Here is a 22,543-nt window from a genome sequence, read left to right as displayed (position 1 = left end):
GTTTTGGAGGTTCGTCGCATTCTTCAGTGAGAGCCAGAGGCATTGTAATACAGGGTCGGTGCTTTCCCTTTTGCGCTTGCAGTCTCAACGCCCTCGAGATCTTCCCCCCAAAAAAACAAACCCCGAAAAAACAGCGAAACTGCTTCCACACGGCTGGGTATCCTATCGCTCAAGGGTCTCCCCCTTGAGATTTTTTGGGGGGCGCAGTGCCTTTGCGGCTCCCCCAAGCCCCTGTATTACTCGGAAAACTCCTCCAAGGGTTTTCCGCGCTCCCTTTCTGCTCGCGACGAAAACCGGAAGTCATTTCCAAAGTCAATATGAATAATAAAGGAGAGAGTGGCATAGCTGTCAACTTTTCCCTTTTCTTGCAAGGAATCCTATTCGGAATAAGGGAATTTCCCTTAAAAAAACGGAAATGTTGACAGCTATGGAGAGTGGGCAGAGTCTTGTGCCTTTTTCCATTGATATATATTCTGTTTCTGCATTATTGATTATTAGGTTGGCTTTTTGTTTTTCATAAATAGCTTTTATGCCTTTGGTAAATTGTTCTCCCATTATAGCTAGGTCAATAGCTTTCTTTAAAAATTTCCATGATAAATTATCGAAAGCCTTCTTGGCATCCACTAACATGAAAGCAGCTTTCTTATTTGGCTTTAGGTCTAAATACTTAATTAAATCTATCACTACTCTCACGTTAGGTTTCATGTGATGGTCTGGGAGGAATCCGGCCTGATCTTGATTAATTACATCCTTTAGTACCGATTTCAATCTGTTGGCCAGAATTCCTGCGTACAATTTGTAATCGTCATTTAAAAGTGAGATAGGCCGATAATTGGTAACAGATTCATAAGGCGATTTATTGTTTATGGATTAGAATTATGTTCGCTTCTTGCCGTGAATCTGGGATTTTACCATCTTAGATTATTTTGTTCATAAGTGATTTCATTGGTATGGCTAATGTCTCTTCCAATTTCTTATAATGGATTGCTGGTAGCCCGTCTGGATCAGGTGATTTGCCCAACTTTGAATGCGAAATAATCTGGTGTATCTCCATCATGGTAATTGGCGAATTTAGTTGGTCAATCTTCTCTTCTGGTATTTTGGGAATTTCTTTCCCTTGGAAATACTTTATTATGTCCTGTTCTTCCGCTATTCCTGCCTTATATAAATTTCAAAAGTATCCTAAAAAAGAATTGGTTATTCCTTCTTGGTTGTCAAGGTAAGTGTGGATAAGCCCCAAGGAGCAGAAATCAATTTGGTTGCACCTTCTTCAGATTGCTATTCTATGAATTATTTTCTGCAACTCTCATTCATTTATCCATAGTACATTTGTTGTAGCTGCTCCATGAGAAAAGCATCCAGTTCAGCAACATTAACCCCCCCCCCATTATAACATTGCCTCATATATATTTACTTCTGCTTAAAATCTTCTGTCAGCACAGTTAATTCTTAAAATCATTAGGTTTTCAGACTTTCTTCATTTCTTACTGTTTGTTAAGCGGTGCTGTTGTATTGCATTCACCACTTGGGAGCACCATAACCATTCAAATGCAGTCATAACAGTGAAAAATTTCCTATTATCTATTACTTTGTCAGTTTGCCAGCTCTGTGGGAGGAGGCCGTTACATATTAAAACACAGAGATAAGGAAGCCAGCCAAGCAAAGGCAAGACATATAGCAACATCCAGTTAAGGAGAGTGTTAAAATTGATTGATTGATTATATTTCTATCCTGCTTTTCACTCAAATGAATCCCAAAGTGGCTTACAAACAATAAATAATAACAACACGATAGAACATAAAAGAACATCACAGATGCAGGATAAATCATACAGAATAATTAACAAATTGTCAGTGAAACATCACAATTAAAGCAAAAGTCATATTAGATGCATAACAAATCAATGCAGCATTTATAATAAAAAACACTATTAACAATAAAAATATTGCAATCAAAAGATAAACTAAGCACTGTTAAATTCATACAAACACTCCCCCCACCTCCATGACTCATAATCATGACTCGATTCAGCTCACTAAAATACAAGTGCCTTGCACCACCCTCCATCCCAATAAACCTTCAGAATGGAGGTTTATTGGACATTAGGTGGATGTGCAAGGCAGGTGGAAAAAGCCATTACTTACTGGACAAAATACCATATTGGCCCAAATATAAGCCACACTCTCCCCCCCTCCAATTCTGACAGTGAAAAATTAAAGTGTGGTTTATATTCACGACTTTACATCGCCAACAAAGCAGCGTGGCTCCCCCCCCCCCCGGAAGCAGCCCGGGTATTGTCTTTTTTTCTCTCCCCCCACCCTTCAATTTTAAAGGTGCAGCTTATTTGCGGATGCGGCTTATATTTGGGCCAATACGGTACAGCTCTGAATCTCAAGTGAGTTCTTTTCAAGCTTTCTACCTTCAACTTTCCCCATTGACCTGGCGCCAGATTCACCCTTCATGTCCTCTTAATAGTGTATGGTCCATTATGGAAAATTCTGTGGCATCTTCTAGAATCCATGTGTGTATGTGTACACACACACACGGCTACCACCCCTTTGCCTTTCCCATACACCTGACCACCACACCTCCCTTCACCCCTCCCTCCCTTATCCCCCTCACAGAGCAGTTTGCTAAACCGCTGTGTGAAATAAATATGGATACTGTTTGGCAGAAATTTGCTGGTGATTAGAAATCCTATCAAGTCAAAAGTTGGATGTGTTTTGGCAGCCTTCACCTTTTCAAAATTAGTTAAACCAAAGTTCAGTTCTCCCCAATTTCCAAAACAAGACGGGCATTGTTCTGGAATGAAAACTGTTAACATGAAAAGTAAAGTTGAAAACCACTTAAGAGTGGCATTGCGGCAAAACAATCACTGTAAAAGCATAAGACAAATGGGAAAAAATCAGAAAGTTGGCGCTGTAAAACATCATCCGGTAATACATGGCATGGAAGACTTGCAGGGGTTACAAGTTGCCCATGAATTCAGCATCAAGTCAGTTCTCCACCCCATTATATGTATTATAATTCTATTATACATTATATGGAAAGGAAATACTTATTGCAATTTATCCGTCCAATCTCCTGTGTGTGGGTTAAGCAGAGTATTAAAACCCCGTACTTGGCAGCAAAATGTAGAAGCTTTGGAACTAGGCTGCAAAACCTTATCTCTTCTGAGCAATTCCAGCTTATAAACTGTCTTCCCTTTGGTTTCCCTCTTAAAAAAAGAATAGGGTAACAACTTATAATCTTATAAAGTAAACTTAAAATATAGTGTTTACTTACTTAACAGTCTTGCATTGGATCACAGGAATGAGTGAGCCTTTTTGTTGTTGTTTTTGCTGACTGTATAGAGCTTCTCCATCTTTGGCTGCAGAGAATATAATCAATCTGATTTCGATGCTGCCCATCTGGTGATGTCCACGTGTAGAGTCGTCTCTTGTGTTGTTGGAAAAGCGTGTTTGTGATGACCAGCTTGTTCTCTTGACAGAACTCTATTAGCCTTTGCCCTGCTTCGTTTTAATCTCCAAGGCCAAACTTGCCAGTTGTTCCTTTTATCTCTTGATTCCCTACTTTAGCATTCCAATCCCCTATAATGAGAAGAACATCCTTCTTTGGTGTCACTTCTATAAGGTGTTGTAAGTCTTCATAGAATTGCTCAATTTCAGTTTCTTCAGCACCAGTAGTTGGTGCATAAACTTGGATTACTGTGATGTTAAAAGGTCTGCCTTGGATTTGTATCGAGATCATTCTATCATTTTTGAGATTGCATCCCAGTACAGCTTTCGCCACTCTTTTGTTGACCATGAGGGCCACTCCATTTCTTTTACGGGATTCTTGCCCACAGTAGTAGATATGATGGTCATCCAAACTGAATTCGCCCATTCCCGTCCATTCTAGTTCACCGATGCCCAGGATGTCAATATTTATTCTTGCCATCTCATTTTTGACCACATCCAACTTACCCAGGTTCATGGTTCTTACGTTCCAGGTTCCTATGCAATATTTTTCTTTGGAAAAGAAAGCATTGGACTTTCGCTTCCGGGCATATCCACAACTGAGTGTCCTTTCGGCTTTGGCCCAGCCGCTTCCTCAGCTCTGAATCTACTTGTACTTGTCCTCCGCTCTTCCTCAGTAGCATGTTGGACACCTTCCGACTTGAGGGGCTCATCTTCCAGCGTCATAGCTTTTATATGCCTGTTGTCATTGTCCATGGAGTTTTCTTAGCAGGGATACTGGAGTGGCTTGCCGGTTCCTGCTCCAGGTGGATCACGTTTGGTCAAACATGTCCACTATGACCTGTTCATCTTGGGTGCCCTGCTCGGCATAGTTCATAGCTTCTCTGAGTTATTCAAGCCCCTTCGACACGGCAAGGCAGTGATTCATGAGTCTAAAAAGCCTGGGACACAAATTTTCATGGCCCTCTAATGGCTATGGTGGCTGATTTACCAGAAGTAATGTATTTAGAATTCACCTCTATACCACCTCTGTTTGTAACCCAGGTGAGGGACCACCTTTTAAATAAACCACTTTCACTTGGTAAGTGTGGATAAGCCCCAAGGAGCAGAAATCAATTTGGTTGCACCTTCTTCAGATTGATTTAATTAATTTCTGCAACTCTCATTCATTTATCCATAGTACATTTGTTGTAGCTGCTCCATGAGAAAAGCATCCAGTTCAGCAACATTAACCCCCCCCTCCGATTATAACATTGCCTCATATATATTAAAGGTAAAGGGACCCCTGACCATTAGGTCCAGTCATGGCTGACTCTGGGGTTGCGGCGCTCATCTCGCTTTATTGGCCGAGGGAGCCGGCATACAGCTCATGTGGCCAGCATGACTAAGCCGCTTCTGGGGAACCAGAGCAGCACACGGAAACACCGTTTACCTTCCTGCCGGAGCGGTACCTATTTATCTACTTGCACTTTGATGTGCTTTCTTTTTTTTTTAATAATAATTTTTATTACATTTTTTCCAGATAAAGGTATACAGTATAGAACAGATAAAGAAAAGAAAAAAGAAAAAGAGAAAAAGAAGAAAAGAAAAAGAAAACAAACCATTTCAACAACTTATTTCAACATTCTATCGAACTTCCCCACGTCTCCCGCACAGAGCAATCTTGACAATAAATTTATCAGCAAATTATAACCTTGTTTCATATGTTTCTTTTGTACTTTCAATTGCAGTTTAAGTTTAAATCCCTTATTATCCATTTACTCTATAGGTAAACATATTATCATTTTTGGCCATTTAAACATTGATTCTTTCATTGGTATTATCTGGTTTCATATATATTCCACTCGCATTGCTGGGGCTAACATTCCATATCATGCGAAATCCTGTGGTTCATATAACTTATAAAATATTTGCAAATAGTCCTTAACTTTTTTCCAGTCCTCCTCCATTGCTTCTTCTCCCAAATCTCGGATCCTGGCAGTCATCTCGGCCAACTCCATGTAGTCCATCAGTTGCGTTTGCCACTCTTACAGTGTGGGCAAATCTTGAATCTTCCAATATTTGGCGATAAGAATTCTTGCTGCTGTAGTTGCATACATTAAAAACGTTCTATCCTTCTTTAACACCTTTTGGCCGACAATGCCCAAGAGGAAGGCCTCCGGTTTCTTAGGAAAGGTGTATTTAAACACCTTTTTTAACTCGTTGTAGATCATTTCCCAGAAGGCCTTCACTTTCGGACAAGTCCACCACAGGTGAAAGAATGTCCCTTCAGCCTCCTTACACTTCCAACATTTATTATCAGACAAATGGTATATCTTAGCAAGCTTGACTGGGGTCATGTACCACCTGTATATCATTTTCATAATGTTTTCTTTCAGGGCATTACATGCCGTAAATTTCATACCGGTGGTCCACAACCTTTCCCAGTCTTCAAACATAATATTGTACCCCATGTCTTGAGCCCACTTTATCATGGCTGATTTAACTGTCTCGTGCTGAGTGTTCCATTTAAGCAGCAAGTTATACATTCTCAACAATACCTTGGTCTTTGGTTCTAACAACTCTGTCTCAAGTTTCGATTTTTCCACCTGGAATCCTGTTTTTTTGTCCAACTTAAAAATCTCATTAATTTGGGCATAATGAAACCAATCTTGCACCTTATCCTTTAATTTTTCAAAGCTCTGCAACCTCCAATTATCTCCAATGTTTTCTATTATTTCCCAATATTTCGGCCAGCCGGCCTCCATATTAGGTTGTTGTTGGGAATCTGCCAGGGAGATAACATCCATCATGAGCCCCCAAGCCGGAGTTCTGGACGATCATCGATCTTCCGTAGACAGGCAGATCCAACAGTTAGGGGCACAAAGCCTTTGGAAATTCCTAGCCACATTCCTAGGCTGGTGCACCCTCTTTCAGCAGAAAGCACAGTCAAAAGCTTGCACCGCAGAAGAGCAGAAGAGCATATTTACAGACTTTATTTAGCGTTTAACAGAACAAAAGAAAACGTGACCGTTCTGTGTCAGCATCTCTGGCTGTCTGACAAAACGAAAGGAAAACAGCAAGCATAAACATCCTGTCAACAGGACATGCGCAGACTCTGTTGCTTACAAAGCCTGCTCCCTTTAAGGTGGAACGGAAATATCCTAACATCCTCCCCCTTTCCGTGTAACCTGTTGTACCTGTGGTTCACCCAATTGCAACCTTTGTACATAAACCTTAAGTTGTTCTTTGTTAACAACCTTAGACAACAGATCAGCAGGAATTTCATTTCCTGGCATGTAGGACACCTGAATAAGTCCTTTCTGAATACACTCCCTTGCACGATGTAGCTTAATCTGCAAGTACTTGGTTCTCTGCTTGCAACTCTCGGAGTTCAGCAAAGCCAAACACGATCTATTGTCTTGATACACTTGTACAGGACATTTCACAGACACCCTGATGTCCTTAAACAGTTGCATCAACCATTCACAATCCATGAGTGAAAATGACAGAGCATTGAGTTCTGCTTCACAGGAACTTAGGCTCACTGTCGTCTGCTTTTTGCACAACCAGTCAAACAGGCAGTGGTTGTACATGTAGCATACTCCAGAAGTGCTTGTTCCATCCGTGGTGTCACTTCCAAAACTTGCATCAGCGAAGATTTCAAGACCTCCAGTCTTCTGACTGGTGAACCTCAGCCTGTAGTGCATAGTCCCTTTCAAATAGCGGGCTATGCGCTTCAGAGCTTTCCAATCCTGAACCGTAGGATTGTTGGCATGTCTGCTAAGCAGATTACAGCTTACAGCAATGTCAGGTCTTGAACATCTGGCAATGAAATTCAGCTTGCCTAGAATGCATCTGTATAGCGTTGTGTCAGAAAACGCTTCAGCAGTACTGTCTACCTGGTAACCTGTCACCATCGGTGTGTCTGCTGGGTTTGCATCAACCAAATTCAACCTGGTTAACACATCAGCAATTTTCTGTGTTTGGTGTACCAGAAAATTACCTGCTTGGTCCTTCTCCACCTGCAGAGAAAGATAGTTGGATACCTCACCAAGATCCTTCATGTCAAAGTGCTCCTTCAGCTGAGCTAGGGTGCTTTGATAAAAAGCCTGATTCTTCCAAAACATCAGAAGATCATCAACAAAACATAAACAATACAGTTTGTTTTGCCCCTCCTCTTTGACAAACACACATGGATCAGCTTTGCCCTGGTGAAAACCTAGAGAAAGCAATGTCTCAGTGAGTTTTGTGTTCCAACACCTGGCACTCTGCTTGAGACCATATAAGGATTTCCGCAGTTTACAGACCATTCCCTTCTGTATCTCCATCCCATCAGGTGGAAGCATGAACAGCTCCTCCCCCAAAATCCCGTACAAAAAAGCTGTATTGATGTCATGATGGGAAACATGCAGTTTCTCCTCCGCAGCGATCTTGAGCATCAGCCGAATGCTCTCATATTTGACTGTGGGAGAGTAGGTCTCGTGGTAATCCTGTCCTGGTACCTGTGAAAAACCTCTGGCAACCAATCTGGCTTTGTGTCTGACTACCTTGCCATTCTGGTCTGTCTTGGCCTTGAAGACCCATTTGCTGCCAACCAGTCTCATTCCTGGGACTACTGGTACCAGTTCCCAAGTTTGGTTCCTGTTCAAGGAATCAACTTCAGCCTTCATGGCATTAAGCCAAGGCTCAGCATCTTTAGAGGTCAACTCCTGAACCTCTTTGAAGCTTGAAGGTTCCCACACCTTCTCTGAGCTACTAAGAACAGCAGTTGCTGTCTTAGCAAACTCATCAGCATACCTCTTTGGAGGTCTGCCCTTGGTCGCCCTTTCAGATCTGCGTACTAGACGCAAGTCTTCTGGACTCATCTCCTCTTTCTTAGGAGAAAAGTGACCAATGGTGAACAGTGGTTCTTCCAGTTCATTGTCAGACGCATCAGATGGTCTGACTGAGGCCTTTGCGCTCTGGTAGTCTGCTGTGTCATCACTTTCACTGACATCAGCAGCAGCGCCACCCACTGAACTGGAATCCGAACTCTGATCATCATCATCATCATCCTCATCATCCTCATCATCCTCCTCATCATCAGCAGCTTCCTCAGCTTTAGCTGCTTGCTTGACATCACCTTCATCCTCCTCTGGGTAACTCTGGAAAATTCCCACATTTTCCCCCCACTTAGGATTGTACTCAACACTCCTTGTGAACTTAATGGACTTAGAGTCAGTCATCCATACCCTGTATGCACCTTTTTCGTACCCCATGAACAAACCATGTGCCCCATGCTTCCCAAGCTTGTTGGTTTGTTGTGTGCGTACCCACATGTCCGAACCAAATATTTTCATGTGTTTGGTGTTGGGTTTCTTGCCAAACATCTTCTCATAGGGGGTACAACCAATGGGCGATGACAATCTGCGATTAAAAGAATAAACCAAATTCCCCAGAGCCTCCCCCCAAAACTTATCAGGGAGATTGGCATCATGCAACAGGGTTTTGATTCCTTGCAGCAATGTTTGATTTGCTCTCTCCGCAAGTCCATTCATCCATGGCGATCTGGGCGTTGACATGTCATGCTGGATTCCCTTTTCAGTCAGGAAAGCTTCAAACTGCTGAGAAGTGAACTCCCCGCCCCGATCAGTAAAAAAACAAGAAATACGTTTACCGTGCACATTCTCCAACCAAGCACAGAATTCCTTAAACTTCGGAAACGCTTGTGATTTCTGTTCGAGCAAATACACATGAATGTACCTGGAAAAAGAATCAATCAGAATCATGAAGTACCTTGCTCCCCCTAAAGAGGGCGCAAGTGGCCCAACCAGGTCCGCATGCACTAGCTGGTAGGGTTTGGAAGCCTGCCTGCTAGACTCCTTGCCTTTTGGAGCAACCTTCACCTTGTTCTCTGCACAAGATACACATTTCATGTGAAATTTACAGGGTTTGATGTTCAAACCCTCAACCACCTCTGGCATCTTGGCCAGTGCCTTCCAAGAGAGGTGACCAAACCTTCGATGTGCATCGTGAATGCAACCTGCATGAAGAACTTTGTTAGTTTGTGCAACACAACAAGAATCAGCATTAGACACAACAGCAGTGTCATCATAAGTTATATGGAACAAACCATCCATAAACTTTGCATGCAAATAGTCCTCTTTGCCTTTACTGATGACACAGACGCTCCTTTTGAAGGAAATCTGAAAACCACGCCCAGTAAGCTGTGGGACGCTCAGCAAGTTGCTCGCCGCTCCTGGAACAAAAAGTACATTACTGATGGTAGTGTGCAGACTTGCAAGTTTCACAGTCCCTTCTCCTGCAATTTGCAACGTCCTTCCATCAGCCAGGTGGATCTCACCTTCCTGAGGCTTGAAGGAGATAAAGAGATGCCGATCCTTCGAGATGTGGCGGGTACAGCCTGAATCAACAACAAAGCTGCCTTTGGCTGTTGGAGCAGTCTTTACAGCAAGCAAACCCTTGTTTTTCATCGGCGTGGGCTTTTGCAGCTTGCCCCCCTGCTGCTCCTGGCCAGCAGACGTGTCTTTAGCCTTTGGTGAAGCTGTGCCAGCAAGCAAAACCTTGCTTTCCACTGGCGTGGGCTTTTGCAACTTGCCCCCCTGCTTCTGGTCAGCAGACGTGCCTTTAGCCTTTGGTGAAGCTGTGCCAGCAAACAACGCTTTGTTTTTCCCTTGCGCGGGCTCTTCACCCTCTCTCTGCTCCTGGCCATCTGCAGGCAGCTGCCTGTGTTTACCTTTGCCTTTCCGGCCTCTGCAAAGGCGATGGCCTTGGTTCTCATGAGAAACAGAGCTCTCAGCTGCCGACTCCTTGGCTCCCCCTGGAGGCTGGAATGCTGCCTGGGATGACGTGACGGTCAGCTCCCCCTGCAGCTTGCAACCGGTGCCCTCAGCATCCCTGGATTCACTCGCATTCTGGGAAACAGCTAGGACCTCCGATGCAGTCAAACTCTGGGCTGGGATTATTGGCTTGTGAGCTTTCATCAAAGCAGTCCACATCCCACGTGCAGTGGTGTTGCCAGCCAGCGTCTTAATTTCCTCAAGAGATACGGATAGGACAATTACGTCTATCGCTTTCGAATCATGCGATTTCCATTTCTCTGTCAGAGGAACTGGGGGGGCTTCAGAAACGACATGCCATACCCCAAACTGACGCAGCAAACTCTCACACCATTTTGCCCAGGTTTCATAATTCTGCCCATCCAACTTAGGGCATTCAGCATTTCCATAAGCTTGGAAAAACTCCATTCCAGCTTTTGGCATTAGCCGTGAGTCTTTTTAACTTGGAGACTCGTTATCTTGGCAGCCATTAATCACGAAGCCTCTTTGGCTCGGCTCCCAGGCCAATTAAGCCTTGCCGGAGATCAAAGACTCCTTGCGAGGTAAAACAGAAAAGCGTCCCTTTCCTTTCGCTTTTCCCCCAACATACCTCAAACGCAGTCTGTTGCAGCTTTACTCTCCTGTAGGTGCTATGAATCTGGGCCCATAACCTTGTTGTTGGGAATCTGCCAGGGAGATAACATCCATCATGAGCCCCCAAGCCGGAGTTCTGGACGATCATCGATCTTCCGTAGACAGGCAGATCCAACAGTTAGGGGCACAAAGCCTTTGGAAATTCCTAGCCACATTCCTAGGCTGGTGCACCCTCTTTCAGCAGAAAGCACAGTCAAAAGCTTGCACCGCAGAAGAGCAGAAGAGCATATTTACAGACTTTATTTAGCGTTTAACAGAACAAAAGAAAACGTGACCGTTCTGTGTCAGCATCTCTGGCTGTCTGACAAAACGAAAGGAAAACAGCAAGCATAAACATCCTGTCAACAGGACATGCGCAGACTCTGTTGCTTACAAAGCCTGCTCCCTTTAAGGTGGAACGGAAATATCCTAACAGTTTTTTCTGAGCCTTGGCCTCTATTGGTGATAGCCACCTCGGGGTCTTACTTTCAAGTAAGTCTTTGTATTTTTTCCAGACCATAAATATTGCTTTTCTGACAATATGGTTTTTGAACATTCCATGTGTTTTTGCCTTGTCATATCACAAATACGCATGCCAACCTAACGAATTATTAAAGCCTTCCAGATCTAGGACATCAGTGTTTTCTAGCAGAATCCAATCTTTCATCCAGCAGAAGGCTGCAGCTTCGTAGTATAACCTTAAGTCTGGCAGGGCAAACCCCCCTCTTTCTTTTGCATCAGTTAATATTTTAAACTTTATTCGGGGCTTTTTGCCCTGCCAAACAAACTTCGAAACATCCTTCTGCCACTTTCCAAAACATTCCACTCTGTCCACGATCTGCAAGGCTTGAAAGAGAAACAACATTTTTGGCAAAACGTTCATCTTTATAGCTGCAATTCGGCCTAACAAGGATAGTTTCAATCTTGACCAGATTTCTAGGTCTTTCTTAACTTCTGACCAACATTTTTCATAGTTGTCTTTAAATAGGTTCAAATTTTTGGAAGACAAGTTAACCCCCAGGTATTTCACTTTTTTAACAACATTTAGATCTGTTTCCTTCTGAAACCCATCTGTTTCAGAAGATGTCAAGTTCTTTCCTAATACCTTAGTTTTTTGTTTATTCAACTTGAATCCCGCCACCCGACCAAATTCTTGAATCAATTCTAAAACTCTTTTTGTACTAGATTCTGGCTCCTGTAATGTTAAAACCAAGTCATCTGCAAAAGCTTTCAATTTATATTGTTTCGCTCCGACCCATATCCCTTGCACCTGCCGGTCCTTCCTGATCATATTCAGCAACACCTCCAGGACTGAGATAAATAATAAAGGGGATAGGGGGCACCCCTGCCGTGTTCCTTTTTCAATATGAAACTCTTCTGTCACCACATTGTTCACTATCAACTTAGCTTTTTGTTCTGAATAAATTGCTTCTATTCCATTTTCAAACCCCCGTCCCACTCCCATCCCTTCCAAGTTTTTCTTCATAAACTTCCAAGAAATGTTGTCAAAGGCCTTCTCAGCATCAATAAAAATTAACACTGCTTTGGTATTGATATTTGTTTGCAAAAGTTCCAAAATATCAATAATATTCCTGGTATTGTCAAACAAATGCCTGCCTGGGAGAAAGCCTGCTTGGTCCTTATGAATTACTTCATTTAATACTTTTTTAAATCTATTTGCCAAAATGTCTGCAAATATTTTGTAATCCACGTTTAGGAGTGAGATGGGACGGTAGTTCTTAAGTTGGGTCTTTTCAGTTTCCACTTTGGGTATCAATGTGATGAATGCTTCTTTCCACGTTTCTGGTGCCCTCCCTCCCCCCATAATCTGGTTACAAACCTCCATTAATGGTTGTATCAGGTAGTTTTTTAACGTCCTATAATATTTGGAGGTAAGTCCATCAGGGCCTGGAGATTTGCCTAGCTGCATGTTCTGAATGGCATCCTCGATTTCCTGTTGTGTTATCTTGTGATTCAAGATTGATCTCTTCTCCTGAGATAGTTCTGGTAAGCCATTGTCTTTCAAAAATTGGTACATCTCAGTCACTTCCTCAGGCCCTTGGGTATATAATTTTTTAAAATATTTCTGGAAACATTTTCTAATTTCTCCCGGTTTCTGGATGTTTTTCCCTTCGACTTCTAGATTGGTAACGTAATTTAATTTTTGTCTCTTTTTCAACTGCCAAGCTAGCAGTTTTCCACATTTGTTCGCAGGTTCAAAAGATCTTTGTTTCATTTGTTTAATTTTCCATTCCACTTCTTGGTTTATCAATTTCGTGTATTGTGACTGGTGGAATTTAATTTCTCTTAGAATCTCTTTTGATTTTGGATTCAATCTTAACTTTTTCTCTCCATCTCTTATCTTCTCTAATATCTTATCCTTTCTTCCATTCCAGAGTTTTTTCTTGATCGTATTCTGTTGTATCAGAAACCCTCTCATTACAGCTTTACTTGCGTCCCAGATTGTTCTTTTTTCCACCGAAGTGTTCAAGTTGATTTCAAAATAATCCTTTAAAGCTTTTTGGGCCTTCTTTACAATCTCTTGATCTCTTAACAGGTTGTCATTCATTTTCCATCTGAAGGAACCGGCTGGGGTAAATCTCACTTCCATTTTCAAAGCGTTATGGTCGGAGCAGGTCTTTGGGCAGATTTCCACTCTTATAGTCTTAGGTGCCAGCCCTCTAGTTGTCCAAATTTGGTCGATTCTTGTCCATGACAGGTGGGCCTCAGAGAAAAAGGTTCCTTTTTTACCTAAGGGGTTTCTCGTCCTCCATATATCAATCAAGTCCATATTGTCAGTTAATTCAAAAAAGGTTTTTGGTAGTCTGCCATCCTTAGTTAAATTCTGGTTCTGTGACTTATCCATGTAAGTAGAGACCACCCCATTCATATCTCCCATCATAATGAGGTTAGAGTAGTCCAGATAGTCCAGTAATGTCTCATGTAGCTTCTTGTAGAATTCTGATTTCCCCTCGTTTGGTGCGTAGATTCCTAATATCAAAACTTTTTCTCCTTGAGTTTGTATTTCGATCGCCAGGATTCTTCCTTGTTCATCTTTAAACAAAAATTTCGGTGATAGGTTCTCCTTTGCGTAGATCACCACGCCTCTCTTTTTAACTCTATCTGATGAGATAAATTCTTGGCCTAGTCTTTTGTTAATTAACACTTTCCTGTGGAGCCTAGTCACATGTGTTTCTTGCAAACAAATTACATCCAAATGTTCTTTTTTCAAAATATGGAAAATCCTTTTTCGTTTCTCGGGGGAATTTGCCCCATTAATATTCCAACTGTACAGCTGCAGAGACATCCTGTATCAATCTGTTGTTGCTCTTTATGGGGTGTCCTCTTTTTTGTCCAAATCCGAGGAAGAAGGTGTTGGTTCTGTTCCAGGCTGTGGTGGAGGCCAAGGGACTGCTGTTCCCTTCTGCAGAACCTCTCCGTGGTCGTGCAGGAACTTCTGGTTGTCCTCTTTTGTTTTGATTCTAACCTTCTTTCCTTTGTAGTTAAATGATAAACCTTGTGGGAACTCCCACCTGTAGGGTATCCCGTTGCCTCTCAGAAGTCTTGCTAGGTCAGTATATATAGCTCTGAGATCCAATAGTTGTTTAGGTATATCCTTGTAAATCTCCGCTTTTTTGTCCTGGATCTCAAGTGATTTATTGAAATGAAGGTCAAGTATTTTGTCTCTCTCCTGTTTAGTCCTCAAGATAATCAGACAGTCTCTGGGCCTGTCCTTCCTTGCTGTTCTTCCCAGTCTAAACGCAGTTGTTATTTTAAAGTCTTTGTCTTCCACTATACCCCAGAACTTAGAAAATTCTGCTGTCAAATAGCCGGTCAGATCCTCTTTCTCAAGCTCTGGGATAGAGCGTAATCTTAAATTATTTTCCCGGTTTTTCAATTCAACCATAGACAGGTAGGCCTGCTGGTCACTGACGTGCTTATGTAGTGGCCTTACCTCTCCTTTCAGTTCACCCACTTTCTGATTTACTTGATCGGCTTTTTCATTTGCTGCCTCAGCCAATTTCCTGTTCTCAGAAGTGGCGTCTTTTAAATTCCCAATTGCTTGTGAATGTTGTGCCACTTGTTCAGATAGTTTTGTAATAGAGGAAGTGGCTAAGTCAATTTTTGCTGTTTGGTCATCAACCTTCTTATTTAAAATTGCGAATTGTTGTAACATTTCATTTAGAAGGGTATCAGATCCCCCTGCAGCCATATCCTCTGTTGTTGGCTGTTCAGCTTCCTTTAATAAGGCTGTTGTTGGGAGTTCAACTCCCTTTAATACAGCACTTTGATGTGCTTTCAAGCTGCTAGGTTGGCAGGAGCAGGGACCGAGCAACGGGAGCTCACCCTGTCACAGGGATTTAAGTATATTGAGGTATAAGATCATAAAAATAAGACAAAAATTAAGCAGAAGTAATAAATATTTAAAGAACCGGAAGGGGAAGTTGAGGGAAGTCATGAGGAAGGTTTTTTTTGTGTGCGTGTTTTATATGACAAATGTTACATTGTGTTATTTGGTTGAATATAAAATTGTAAAATCCAATAAAATTTATTTTTTAAAAACAGCATCATTGACCATATTACATGTATGGGAAACAAAACAGCTTTGACCATATCATTGCAAAAGTGTTTTACACAATAAAATGAACAAGGGCTCTGAGACGTATTTTGTTTTTATTAAATAATCAATAAAACTTATTTTTTTTATATATCAGATGACATTGTAACATCAGAGGGTACAATTTTAACTATTCTCACGAATGCGTGAGTGTACCGTATTTTTTGCCCTATAGGACGCACTTTTTCCCCTCCAAAAATGAAGGGGAAATCTGGGTGCGTCCTATGGGGCGAATGCAGGCTTTCGCTGAAGCTTGGAGAGCGAGAGGGGTCGGTGCGCACCGATCCCTCTTGCTCTCCAGGCTTCAGCAAGCTATCAGCAAGCCTGGGGAGCCCGTGGGAGTTCCCGCAGGGCTCCCTAGGCTGCGGATAGCAGCCTGCTGCCTGGCGCACGGGGCGCGCTGAAAGCAGAGCGTCTCGGCGCCGGGCAGATATCTGCAGCCGAGGGAGCCCCGCGGGAGTTCCCGCAGGGCTCTCTAGGCTGCGGATATCAGCCTACTTCCCGGAGCGCGGGTCGCGCTGAAAGCAGAGCGCCCCACGCTTCAGGCAGACATCGGGCAGCCCCACAAGCTCGGGGGACAGCGGGGAGGCGCAGCGCTGCCATCCCGCTGTTCCCCGACCTGGTTTGGATTCCCCGACCTGGTTGGGGGGGGAATAAAGGGAAAAATTTTCCCTTTATTTCCCCCCCAAAAAAACTAGGTGCGTCCTATGGGCCGGTGTGTCCTATGGGACGAAAAATACGGTATTTCAGGCTCAAAGAGACCTTAAACCTGTCCAAAAAAGTAATATTTTTTTCTGTAAAAAAACCCCTTCTAAATCAATTTATTTTATAACCACAAAAAACACCCTCCTTATTTTTACAGCATAATAAGTACATGGTTAGCCCATTCTACAACAAAAGTATGATACACGTGTTAGTTGTGGTTTGTGCACTATGGCTTATTGAACATACCGGGAATAAAATGACAAAAAATCACTTTGAATGGTTGGTGACCTTTTTCTGTGGCACCTAATACCATTTTTATACCTTATTTTGAAAGAGACCACAATTAGCTTTATTTTGATACCAAAATAAGCCCAGTCGGTTGAAAAATAAGCGAAACGAGGTTTTTTCTAAACTGACACAGAAATTGCATTAGCCTAAATCGCACAGAAATTAAAATTTTCAAAAAATTCTCCTGTGCCCAATTTTGGACCAAAAAATCTTTAAAAATTTATTTGAGGTTATCTCATAGTGGTGATGGCTTGTGAATGCTCTTCGCAATAAGTACCTCTGATCACTCAGAGATCAGATCACTCTGATCACTCAATCGCCACTTGCTGCCCACCTCCCTCTGCCTGTTCCTGCTCCTCCCTGGCATTCTCTGGCAGTACCATGACACATTAAAAAAACTGAAGAAAATCTGAGTCGTGAGAGCACGGTCATATATTAAAATCAGGTGATTTGTGATTTGGCGTGGAATGATCCTCGGTTGAAATTCAATCTGATGGAGCCTTCCAAAGAACTTGTTCACTTATTTTTTGGAAGTTTTGGTTGGTCTGTGTAATGGGAATTGGGGTTGCTTGTGTGTAAACTGCAAACTGCTCCAAGCTGGTCGTATAGCTAAACCTTTCCCTGGTTTGACAGCCCTTATAACACGACTGTCTTAGTCACTGGCAGAATACGTGAGTGGGCGTCTCCTAAACTTCCTCCAACATAGAAATTCTTTGACGCCAAGTCTCCTGTCGGAGCCTGCCGTTACAAATGGTGCTTTTTAGGCATAAAATAAAGACACTGAGGCTAGCAATCTTTCCATAGACGGAGGGCAGCTGAATCATGCTTCTTCCCCTTCCTCCAGTCCGTTTATTCTTATTACCCTTTGTTCCTCTCCAGCCGCATGGCTGCATTCCAATGTCTCACGTTACCTACATCCGGTAAAGCTTTAACCCACCCACAAACCAGATATAGGGTTACACTGCCCAGAGGGGGGGGGGGACATAACTCCATATGAGGTCATGCATTCCAATACATTGTAAAGCTCAGAGTGCTGGTCACCGAGGTCAGCAAGGCACCCTGCAATATTACAAGCCTTTACCATGGCTATGACTCCCACATGCCCTCTTTCTTTATTTAATTAATCAGTACCAATACGGTTATATCGAGTGCGATAGACGACTCATGTGAGACCGGAAGCGGGCCGCGGACTGGAGAACCATCCAGTACATACAGAAATTAAAGAAGGAATACATTGTATACAGCAACACAAAATAATGCAAATAACTACTATAATGATCACTAAAATCAATAAATGTCAAAGCCAACTTCCATCCGGAAGCCAAGAATATAAGAATTCTGAATACAAGCTGCATGGTAGGCTTCTTTTCTAGTTTACTAGCCATGCACTGGTGTCACTTCTATAGCACTGAGATTGGTCATTGTATGTTCCTGTAAGAGAACAAGAGCTATTAAACATGAATTTCAATGTATATTGACAGTTTGGATATATGCCCCATGATTCTTTCCCCTCCTTAATTTGAAAATAAATTGGTGCAGGCTCATGGAGGGTCAAGTGTACTGGGGGCCAAAAAGATTGCTTAGGGGATATAATATTTGTAAATTGAAAAGATCCATTGACAGGCACATCATGAAGCATTATGCCTGAATGACTCTCAAAAGGGTGGCATGTGCATACATAACCAACATTTAGAAGCATGCAATAAACTGGTAAACTTAATCATATCTTGTACAAAAATATTATTCCTCCATATCTTATGATAATTTTCTACCCTAAAAGTCTTATTCAACAATGCTGTTCTTATAGTTCGAAAGTGGCTGAGCCGTGGATACTGCCAGCCAGAGTAGGATTCAGGCGACAGCTGCTTGCCAGCCGATAAGGTGAAATATGGTGGCTGCAACTGGATTGTGTTGTCTGCTTCTCTTCCTTGTATAATGGTGCAGTAAAAGATGGCAAGGCAAATGGTTAGGAAGGCGCATCCGCGTTTAAAGTCTCGCCATGGCCGCACGCATCGAGCTGGAACCCACAAAGGCTTGTCCTTGACGTCCACTGCCGTACCCTCGTCCCCACGTGATCAGCAGGACAGGTCCATGCCACGGGGGATCAGGCAAGCGTCGGTACACCACCAAGGGGTGGGGGAGTGCCTCCTCCTTCCTAAAATGCAATTAAGCGGGAGTATGGGTCCTAAGATATGGATATAAAAAGATTAAGTACAAAAAGAACTTGGTGAACAGCCAAAGGGATATCTGCTGTTGGTATGCTTCGGCCGCCAAGCTGTTTAAGCAATAGTGTTTTGAACGTCAGGTGTGCTCTTTCCACTATAGCTTGACCTGTGGAGTTAAAGGGTATGCCATGAGTTAATTTCACATTCCACAACATACAAAATTCTGAAAATGTTTTAGAAATATATGCTGGACCATTATCAGTTTTGATACGCGCAGGTTAACCCATGACTGAGAAACAGCGGATAGTGTGCTGAATGACATGCCGAGCTGTTTCCCTCCTCATGGGCGCAGCCCATATGAATCCAGAGTGGGTGTCCACCATGAGGTGAACCTTGGAGAGTGGAGCCAACACAGGTGTGTGTGTGTGAGACATCCATCTGCCAACACGCCAATGCAGACGTGCCCCTAGGATTGACAGCATCAAAAGGAATGGCCAGCTGAGAAGCACATTGGGAAACTATATCCCTTGCTAGGGCCAAGGGAATAGAAAAATGCTTTGCCAATGCTTTCACAGGAAGGCGAAAGGTGTTATGACATAGTATAGGATCAGAAAAGAGAGAAAAGGCAGAAATGTTCTTCAATGCTGCATCTGCTCTTGCATTGCCCTCTGCTAATTACCCTGGGTGCAATGTGTGGGAGTGAAGATGTACAACATAATAAGAGAACTCTCTATGCTGAAGTAAGGCCTGCAGGCCAAGAAACAAGGAAAGCAAGTCAGAATCCAAGGAAGGAGTTATATAAGATATTGGTAAAATAGCAAAAAGGCGATATACATACTGAGTATCCACAATAAGATTGAAAGGTTGAGTAGGAAAGGATTGAAAGGTAAGAATCAGAGCTGCTAGCTCTGCTCGCTGAGCAGAAGCTGTGGAGGGGTAAATAACATTTCCATTTTCCTCCCTCCTCCCATGTCACCCCCCCCTACTTTTTGTTCCATCCATGAAGAGGGTTAGTGCAGAGGGGAGAGGTGTGAGAGACAAGGGGTAGCCAAAACATAGGTGACCTGTGTCAAAAATGTCAAACGGTCATCCTTTGGAGGGTTAAAAATGATGACACCTATAAAATCAGCTAAAGCAATTTGCACGGCAGCATTAGTTATGAATAAATGCTGCTGTTCAGTCTGTGAAAAAGGAAGATATATTGATGTAACATCATAACCGCTCAAAGCTATTTGCTCGTGAACGTCCTTTGATAACAATGTCTGATGTTTATTCAATTATGGAATAAATGTTTTTAGGTGGGATGTGCAGTAGATGTAACCATTCTATAATGCAGATAGTCTTCTTCTTGTTCCGCCTGAGCATATAAATTCCTGTTGGCAACAATTGTGTAGCAAATACGGCCAGGTGCAGTTTGTGTGCAGAACCTCTAGGTGGCGCATGTGGAAAGGTTTCAATGCTTCACTCACAAAATGTTGACAAGTGTAGGGGAGTTCCGCATGCCTTGAGCAGGATAATCCACTGATATCGTTGGATGGGCTGCAAATTGTGATATACTGGCAATGTAAAAGCAAACTGTTCCTTGTCTGCTGGAGCCAGTGGGATGAAGATGGTTCAATGTGGCCGAAAGTCAATTCTTCAGAAATAAGCTGTTCAGAAACAGGATGGTGCCATTGCTGTAGATTTTCCTTTTGGTGGAGGCCACCGTTCTACCCACACTGAGGTATCGGTGATCCTGGTTTGCCACGCTGGAAACGTTGTATCGGTGGCTACAGGCTGGTTTTCATTGAGCGCTGCTGCCAGCAAATGGGCCTTGTGGGTGGCTGTACCAACAGACTGACAAATGCGAAGCATGGCTGCTGTATCTGTGGCAGGATTGTGTGTTATCAGTTGTAAGGCAACCTTACAATCCTCATTGGCATATTCAAAGGCCAATTGTTTGATAATTATTTGTTTGGCTTCAGGATTTTCAATTTGGCTACTCACTGCTGTAAGCAGCCTGTCCAAAAAGGAAGAATGTAATTCTCTTGCCTCTTGCCTGATTGAACCCCACCTTGACTGAATACTGGTGGGTTCTGGGATTTTTCTCATTGCTTGTTTAGCAGCAAGAGCAGTATCCCTCAATAAGATCTGCAGCAGTGTGGCTTGTACTGAAGCCTGAGCGAAGGGATCACGCCCTATCATGGCATCTATGATGTCTGCAGGGGTAATATTTGGATTATTTCCCCTGATTTGTTGTAACAAGGCTGGAGCATCTGCATAGCAAGCAGTTTCCCATTCGTGGTCAAACAAAACACCAGCTGATGGGGGTAAAACTGTACGTGCCAAAAGCTTGATGTCATCTGGAACCAAAGGCTGGGCTAACGTGGCTTCCAAAAGAGCCTGTGTAAATGAGGCTTGATGTCCATTTGTCCTTACTGACAATTGAAGCTCTTTCAAGATTTTAAAGTCAAAAGGTTGGTGCTCAAAAGGTTGAGTTCCTGCTGGAGCACCAGCAGGGGGCACAATAACAGGGAATGCCATGGTATCCTGAGATAAGGAACAGGCAAGGGCTGCACGTTGAAAAGAGGTAGCTGGGTCTGCCTCTGAAAGATTTGGATTATTTCCAGCCAGACCACGGTATTTTTGCAGGATTGGGTCCTCTGGTGAGGAACTGTAGTCCGGAGGTTTGGGTTCTAGAGTTTCTGCTGGCAAGGCAAGTATTGGAGCAAACTCTAACACAGCAGACTCTAACACAGCAGGCTGGATTAAAGAAGCTGAAGTTTGTGCTGGCAATGCAGCCAGGGAGATATTTTTTGGTGATAAAGAACCCATAGCATATCTAACCTTGCACCATGCATTTAAAATCCGAGTACTGATGCTGGGGAGCTCATGAAAATGTTCACCAATCTTGTCCCAAAGTTTTAGTTCCCAAGTCCCATTTGCAATTACACCCAAGTCCCAGGGAGAATGTTCATCAATGGCCAGAATGAGCTGTATCAAATCACCCTCTGGAACTTCCAATTTGTTGGAGGAGAGGAGAAATTTTAAGCCTTTTAAAAACTTCTGTTGTGGAGTAGTCAAGGAGCTGCCCATTTTTCAAAAATCAATATAATAGAAGGGATCGAACTCACCGGGATCTTTTTAAGATGATTAGCGCTTGCAATCCTTGCCGGACGTAGTGAGTCGATGATAACCACTGCTTGGATCGAAAATCCTCTCACAGTTTCTTTTAAAATCCTCTTAGTCTGCCTCAGACTGTTTGCTTTAAGTTTTGCCTCTTTTCTTTAAGTTGCCTCTTTTAAGTTAGCCTCACACGTTTAAGTTTGCCTCACACGTTTAAGTTTGCCTCACACAGGGGGCACCACTTGTCGGAGCCTGCCGTTACAAATGGTGCTTTTTAGGCATAAAATAAAGACACTGAGGCTAGCAATCTTTCCATAGACGGAGGGCAGCTGAATCATGCTTCTTCCCCTTCCTCCAGTCCGTTTATTCTTATTACCCTTTGTTCCTCTCCAGCCGCATGGCTGCATTCCAATGTCTCACGTTACCTACATCCGGTAAAGCTTTAACCCACCCACAAACCAGATATAGGGTTACACTGCCCAGAGGGGGGGGGGACATAACTCCATATGAGGTCATGCATTCCAATACATTGTAAAGCTCAGAGTGCTGGTCACCGAGGTCAGCAAGGCACCCTGCAATATTACAAGCCTTTACCATGGCTATGACTCCCACAGTCTCCTCCTAGATTCTCTGCGTGGAAGCCTTCTGCGCAGCGTGGGCGTGCCAAGCGGAGGTCCTGTGCTCTCTCCGCTGATTTCACTGGAAGAGTCTCGGAGCCTCCCCTCCGCAGTACTCTCAGCCTCCCCTTTCTCCCTGGTGTCCCCTGGATTT

General features: G+C 43.1%; 1 protein-coding gene across 1 annotated transcript in view; it reads left to right on the top strand.

Moving 5' to 3' along the window:
* Positions 1–22,543, top strand: part of LOC308578062 (putative helicase senataxin) — a gene marked incomplete at both ends in the record, with an annotated part of 129,961 nt that overhangs the window by 50,095 nt on the left and 57,323 nt on the right. The window lies entirely within an intron of this gene.

The sequence above is a fragment of the Podarcis bocagei genome (genome assembly GCF_964188305.1).
Source record: "Podarcis bocagei genome assembly, chromosome: W".
In the NCBI taxonomy this organism is placed as follows: domain Eukaryota; kingdom Metazoa; phylum Chordata; class Lepidosauria; order Squamata; family Lacertidae; genus Podarcis; species Podarcis bocagei.
Note: the sequence above shows the minus strand (reverse complement) of the source record. Positions and strands in the feature narration are given on the sequence as shown.